Raw genomic sequence first — 8,044 nt, forward strand, 5'->3', positions numbered from 1 at the left:
TTCTTTAGACTAGCCTACGATGTAGGCTTGACACGTTCCATGGTCCCAACATCCATGCCCCGTCACCGTCAGGTACGCCTTGCATAAGATAAGAAAAGAGAAATGTTTTCGAACTTGCATGCATTTTTCTATTGATATTACTAAAATTGTTGTGATATTTCATATGTTTATTATAGAGTATAATGTGATTTGTTGCATGCTGAGTGATTTTGTATGCAATATAATGTGACTTTAGTCTATGTATTTTTAATAATATATATATATATATATATATATATATTAGATAGTGATGAACCTTAGACTTAAGAGATGCTATCTTGGTTTCTAGAACCATGCTGCCTAGATCACGCGAAAGAGTAAGACAAGGAAGGGAACGTCTCCTATTAGAGGTAGAGGACGAGGTGAGGCTGAAAAGAGTCCACCTCAAGAAGGACCAGAGATAGGGTTTGAATTACAACCCTTGTTGCATGAAATGTCTGTAAGCACCCCTTTGAGGGTAGTCTTAGTAGTTAGGGATAGAGTAAAGAATGACCAACTAATCATATGGAACCAAACTCTAAGCGTTGACCTGATGGTAGTAAACATGATGGACTTGGACGTCATACTAGGCATGGATTGGCTAGCCAAAAGCCATGCTAGTATAGATTGTCATAAAAAGGAAGTGGTAATCTCATCACCGGTGGGATCTAGTTTCAAATTTAAATGCACAAGTTCCGGGACTACCCCAAAGGTAGTCTTGATGATGAAAGCAAAGAGATTAGTCCAACAAGGCATATGAGCTATAGTAGCATGTGCCGTATACATAAGAGGAAAGGAAAAGACCCTAGAAAATGTGCCAATAGTAAATGAGTTCCCGGATGTATTTTCGGACGACTTATCTGAAATACCTCCTTCCCAAGCGGTCAACTTTCTATGGTAGATCTGATCTAGATGAGTATTTGCAATATGATTGAAAAATTGAGCATGTTTTCGATTGCAACAATTTTAATAAAGAAAGAAGGTTAAAACTTATCGTGGCTGAATTTTGCAATTACGCAATTATTTGGTGGACATCTTTGAAATCATAGTGGAGGAGAAATTATGAAGAACCAATTGAAACGTGGGAAGAACTGAAGACATTAATGAGAAAAAGGTACATTCCTAAGCATTATTCTCGAGTACTCAAGCAAAAACTCTATACTTTGAACCAAGGATCCAAAAGCGTTGAAGAATATTATAAAGAAATGGAGGCCCTTAGGAATAGAGCATGCATTGATGAAGACAAGAAGGATACAATGGCTAGATTCCTTGGTGGGTTAAACCGACAACTTGCTCATCAAGTGGATAGGCAAGCATACTTTGATATGCAAGAATTGTCACACCTTGCTGTTAAAATCAAAAGATAACTAGCTTGGGAGAAGAACTCCAAAAGGTATGTTATTTCTAAGTCTACTACTTTCAACACTTGGAAAAAGGATGCAAATATTGAAAAGATAGATTTCAAGGTTAGAGGCAAGTATGAGCTTGACAAAAAGGACAAAGTTGAGACCTCCAAAGGTAAAGAGAAAGTCGAGGAATACAGGGAGGTTCGAGAAAGAAATAGGGACATCAAATATTGAAAATGTCAAGGAATTGGTCATAATAGTCGTGATTGTCCTAACAAGAGAGCATGATCATCAAGAATGGATAAGTTGTCACAGATAGTGAAGACAGTGACCAGGATGAGCTAGCTGAAGAAGAAATCTAGGAGAATGAGGAGGAATTGGAAGATGCGAGTCATTTGGCACTTGTTATAAGAAGACTTCTTAAAACTCAAGTGACGAAGAATGATGTTGATCAAAGAGACAACCTATTTCACACAAGGTGTTTAGTCAAGGGGACTGCTTGTAGTCTTGTTATTGATAGTGGAAGTTGCATTACTGTAGTAAGTACCATGTTGATCAAAATGTTTCAAATTTCAACCCAACACCATCCTAAACCTTACAAACTTCAATGACTCAATGACAGTGGAACAATGAAGGTAGTTTCTCAAGCTTTAATATCTTTTACTTTGGGAAAATATAAAGATGAAGTTCTTTGTAATGTGCTACCAATGCTTGCTGGAGACATATTGTTTGGCCCACCTTGACAATTTGATAGGAAGGTCATGTATGATGGTTATTTGAATAGGTATTCTTTTATAAAAGATGGTAGAAAAACCACTCTTGTACCTTTGAGTTCTTCATATGTATTTGTTGATCCATTAAAGTTGGAGAAAAAAAAAAAAAAAGTTCGAGGAAGAAGAATTAAGAGAAAAAATAGTGAAAAGAAGAATGAAATTGAAAAAAAGAAAAAAAAGGAAAGAAAGTGAGTTGTTTGACTAAAGTTAGAGGTTAGAAAGGCAAAGTTTTCACAAAAAACCATATTTGTACTTATGTACAAGGAAGGATGTTTGGTCTCTAACGATAACAACTTGTCTTTGCCTATTATGTTTCAATCTCTTTTAAAGGAATTTGAGGACGTGTTCCAAGATGAAGTACCTAAAGAACTACCTCCCATTAGATGTATTGAACATAAAATAGACTTCATTCCGGTGACAGTCATTCCTAATAGGCCAGCTTATAGAGCCAACCCAACTGAGAGTAAAGAAATTCATAGATAAGTAGAGGAGCTCATGGAGAACGGCTATATACGGGAAATTTTGAGCCCATGTTCTATACCAATCTTATTGGTGTCAAAGAAAGATTGAACATGGCGCATGTGTGTGGATTGTAGAGCCATCAACAAAATCACGGTAAAGTATCGACATCCTATTCCTAGACTAGACGATATGCTTGATGAATTGCATGGTTCATGTCTATTTATAAAGATTGTTTTGAAATCTTGATATTATCAAATTAGAATATATGTAGGAGATGAATGGAAAACAACTTTCAAAATTAAGTTCAGATGGTATGAATGGCTTGTTATGCCTTCTAGATTAACTAATGATCCTAGTACATTTAGCGCTCAATATATAATGTTTTGAAAAAAATATATGGAAAACGTGTTGTTGTGTATATGATGATATTTTAATTTATTTGAAAACTTTGCTTGAGCATGTGGAGCATGTTAAGTCAGTTTTGATTACACAAAGAAAAGAGAAATTTCATTCTAATTTTAATAAGAGTATTTTGCATGGAAAAATTTCATTCTAAATTTCATTCTCATCAGTGACTTGCCAACGCTAAAGAGTACAAGTGAAGTTTGGATTTTTTATGGATTTTTTATGGGTTAGTTGGCTTCTCAAAGAGATTTATAAAAGATTTTAGAACCATAGCTGCACCATTTAAATGGGGATATGCAAAAGAATGCATTCAATAAGCTTAAGAAGAAATTAACCAATGCATCATTACTTGTCTTACTTAACTTTGATAAAACCTTTGAAATTGAGTGTGATGCAAGTGGTTTGGATATAGATGCTGTTTTGTTGTAAGATGGAAAACCCTTAATGTATTGTAGTGAAAAACTAAATGGGGAGCATTCAACTATCCTACCTATGATTAAAAAAAAAAAAAATTGTTTGTTTTAGCTCGCTAGTGTAGCAACATTACTTACTTATGGCCTAGAGAATTTGTGATCTACTGTTATCATGAAAGCTTGAAGTATCTTAAGGATCAAAGAAAACTAAACTTCAAAATTTGTAATCTACTCTTATCAGGAAAGCTTGAAGTATCTTAAGGATCAAAGCAAACTGAACTTCAGGCATGCAAAGTGGGTGGAGTTTATTGAAACATTTCTGTATGTCATCAAATATAAGCAAGGTGATAATTTTTCTGACTCGAGGACGAATCCTTTTGAAAATGGGAAGATGATAAGAATCGCGGTATTTCGAATGTTCCAACTGAACCTATTACACAATCCAAGGCCAAGAAGATTCAACAAGCATTCATTATTCATTCACAAAATTGGATAGACTCGGTTCAACCATTATTTCATGTGTTACAAGTTAATTCGATTGAGGAAGGACCATTTAAAGCTTCATAAGTGAATATTTGCACGGTTGAAGTAGCGGATGAAGTTGCTATAAATTGCACTTGATTGATAAGTTGTTAGAAAATTTTATTTATTATTTTTACTTTCATAATTCTTGTAGTGGACAGACGGGTGAGAAGTTATTTGTCAAATTGACTTCTTCCTTTGTGTAGATTAAAGTGAGTGTGAATAAATTATGGTCACTAACTTCTTTGGTGGGCATTTGAAGAATTGAAAGTTTCTTTTTGTGGAGAGTACCACACATTAGTATGTAAAAGGCGGATTTTGGATGAATGAAATTTGAGATCTCAATTCTAGTGGTAGATTGCATCTGAGTTATTCATTCAAATCTTGATTAAGATCGATTATGGAGTGACTCAATCGAGAACAAGGTTCCAAATTTGACCTCTAGATCTTTGATTTTAAGAGGTAATCTAATTCTAGCCTCTCTTGGTTTATCCAAATTTTGTATAAGGTGTTAATTTCTTTGATTGAAGTGTTCTTGCTCAAAAAAACTTTGATCATTGAGCTGAGGATTAGGGTTGCCTTATCACCTATCGACCTAGGGTTGTGATAGCAATCTATAAAAATACGCTTTTTGAAGCTTAGATTCATAAACCACCATGTACCAATGTAGGGCTTAAAAGATTCAATAATTTAGAAATTAAAAAAATAAATAAATAAATAAATGGTGACACGGTCGAATCACACTTACTCATGTCATTGATCGTTACCTCATAAACCATCTAAAAATCGGAAAATACCATGAGTGAGTATAAAATACTCAGTAAGCAACTTATCTATAGACTCTAATTGATTCATGTTATGGCTATGTACCAAGTCTCGAGGTTACCGATAGTCTAAGACTATCATCACATATAACCCAGATTGGAGGAACCACCTGAATCAAGTAAAAATCAATTTATCCGATTTGGCCAACATAATCGAAGTGCAATTGGAGTAAGGCAGAGGTTGCCTCAAGCTCAGGGAGTTAACAACTCTCAACATATAGGAGTCTATGACAAAGAATGATGGAACAAGTTTCTCTAAGAAACTTGGAGATACAAATGAGACAGCTAGCCACTAAACTAAGAAGTAGACCTCAAGGGAAGTTCCCTACCAACACTAAGAATCCCAAGAGAGAAAAGGAGCAATGTCAAGATATTAAACTTAGAAGTAGCAAGACATTGGATAAAAACTCAAGCTCTAAGAAATCACAGTTGTCTGAGAAACTAAGAGGAGCAAGAAGGAAGATGTGAATGAAAAAGAGTAGCATATAAGCAAACCTCAAGAGGATATACAAAATAAAGAAGAAAAACTAAAGGAAGATGAGGAAGACCACACTTTAAAGAAGGGTTAAACTAAGGAGGCTCATCTTGAGTAGTTTATAGACATTCTAAAACAGATTCACATAAACAACCCTCATCCTCTGGTGGAAACTTTGAAGCAAATACTATATGTGAAAGTTTTTAAGCACATATTTAACATCGAGAAGAAATTTAAGAAATTTAAAAATAATGTTTTTAAATCATCAGTGTATTGCAATCTTGAAAACAAACCCTAAACCCTAATAGATTCATTACACCTAGAAGGGAAAATAGTGGATATCTTGATTCACCATACTAGAGTATGAGAGGCAGACAATGATCCTTCTATTATTTTTGCAAGAACTTTTATAAAAATAGGGAGGACAATAGTGGATGTTTATCAATGGACAATTACATTGAAAATGAATGATCAGTAAGTGAGCTTAATGTTAGTGAAAGCTTAAGACATCCTGAGGAGATTAAAAAGTGCTCTTGTCATGACCAAATTTATGATGCATCAAAATACAGACCATCTCGATGAAATATGTTATAAAAAAGCGATATATTTTTTCGCTTTTAAAATGAAAGAAATCAAGCAAATAAATACACACATTAAAATAACACAATTTAAATGCATACATTCGCTCCTGCGCTATTTAAAATACAAAGATCACTTGCAATGGAAGAATTACAAAAATCATGTACAAATAAACAAAAGATTAAAAAAATTATAGTCAACAAGGTTGCCTCCACAGCCACACGACCCACGACCCAGCACACCCCCACAATGACCCGTGCTCTATTGCTCATCTAAAAACAAAAAATATAACAAGAGTGAGTATAAGGTACTCAGTAAGCAAGCTATTTGTAGACTCTCGCGGAAACTTGTTCATTTACACAGAATCTAAAGCTATGTGCTTATAATTACCCCTAAAGTTAGCCTTAACCTATCTAGGTCTCTATGTCCCAAAACCCTATACATACATCCCATGTGGAGTGTTCTAACCCCCATGGGGTCATAAACTTCAAGGTTTTGGGTACTCTACACGGTTTACGCATACCTAGGCCCCTCATAATATTTGTGCGAAATGCACCTCGAATCAATATGCCTCAACATGTATGCTCACAAGGTCGAGCCCAGGGTAAGTCTAATAAGTATGGAGGAGCCCTTTTGCTCTAACGTAATATACATACTTCACACCTAACTATTTACTGAATTCCAACTAGAGGATTCTCCCTAGTGGTGTCGGGTTATAACTACCTGTTATATTGCCTTTTTAGGCGAAAATTGTAAATAGTCTGTCGCATCACCCTTCTAAGCAAAGACAGTAAATGACTTGTTCACGCCCCCTCTTGGGCTAGACAGTAAACTACATGTCACGTTGTTCTTCCAAGTAGAGACAGTAACTAACCAAGCTCCCCCACTAGGCACAACCAAAACTAGCCTCAGTAACGTAGCCTATATGACTCCTGAAACTCACTAAGGGTGACAATTGAGCTAAATGTACCAAATAGACCCTAACCCCTCTTGGTTAGTATACAAATTAGGGTTGCACCCGTCCTTACAAGATACCTGGTCAACCTAAAGAAAATAGTGGGACTTGTAACTACGTTCTAGTACCTTAGTAATGTAAAATAGTGGTTCTTGATCTATAACCAACATAGCAAACACTCTAGGGCACATAACGATCATTCAAAGGATAACTGGGCATAAACAAGATTCCTAACCCCTTAGTATGCATCTAAAGACAATCATAACATACATCATGCTCAACATGTTCAATACAAGGAATAAAATTAACCTAGGCAGGCTGGAAAGCAGATAAACATGTCCAAACTATCCAAGTTCTCAAACATGAATAACTAAAGCTATAAACCTGTAAATTGTGCTAAACGGTAAACTATACACGTTTCTAGGTTTAATTATCATGTTACTAGGTCAATTAGGTTCTCAGATATGATTTCTAATCATATGCCCCTTGTCCTATCAACTAGTACTACTTGATACCTGCTCCATATGGCTACTTACTTGCTCGTGCGTGTTTGAGCTCCTGTTCCTCAACCTTCCCAAAGTTGTTTTCCTTCTAAGTTTCTAAGGTAGGCTGCAAGTAGGTGATCCCCAACAGTACCTGAGAGGGATATGGTACATGAGTAGATTTTCTATAGTAGTGCCTAAGTGGGGGTACTATAAGAGGATACAAATCTCGAGAAGCATAGAAGATAGGTCCTAATGGAAAGACAAGTAGGTTCGACATAATGTAGGATGTTGTGAATGGCGATGTCACAACTAACCCGTTGTATATTCACGATGTAGTAAGTTGTTTCCTACGTCTCATACTATGAAAAGAGTTGAACTTAGACAATGACTCACGAATTTGAATTGGCTACCATAGTGGTTGCGTTAAAAATGTAAAAGCACTACTACACAGAGTTAAGGGAACGACATAAGAGAACTCTAAGAACACAAGGTATTTGTCCACCTGAGTGAGAAGCTTCATATGAGTCTATTGAAGCTCGTCCTCGTTGACTTACAGTTGCCACAAGTGTGGTCAATGACACAAGATTCGCGAGCATCAGAAGGAGACTGTGATGCATGGGTGGAAGCCCTAGAGCTGTCATACCATAATAGAACCTGGGTAGTACCAAGATTTGGGCAGATTTAAAGTCCATTACTAGTGACAAACACTTTATATGATCTTGGTACTGGTAAGTCACATGCACTCCTAATTAAACTTAAGAACAATTCAAACTATGTACATATGAAA

At 35.8% G+C, this 8,044-nt stretch overlaps 1 long non-coding RNA gene across 1 annotated transcript in view; it reads right to left on the minus strand.

Annotated features, from left to right (window-relative positions):
* Positions 1–5,879: 5,879 nt before the first annotated feature.
* The window catches only part of LOC111784488 (uncharacterized), a 3,828-nt gene continuing 1,663 nt past the window's right edge, over positions 5,880–8,044 (minus strand). Inside the window, exons 4-5 of the long non-coding RNA XR_015419980.1 lie at positions 7,760–7,911; positions 5,880–6,089 (exon numbers count right to left, since the gene is read on the minus strand). This is a non-coding gene — a long non-coding RNA (uncharacterized LOC111784488). The remainder of the gene's footprint in view (positions 6,090–7,759; positions 7,912–8,044) is intronic.

The sequence above is a fragment of the Cucurbita pepo genome, chromosome 2, assembly GCF_057944985.1.
Source record: "Cucurbita pepo subsp. pepo isolate OVF chromosome 2, ASM5794498v1, whole genome shotgun sequence".
NCBI lineage: Eukaryota > Viridiplantae > Streptophyta > Magnoliopsida > Cucurbitales > Cucurbitaceae > Cucurbita > Cucurbita pepo.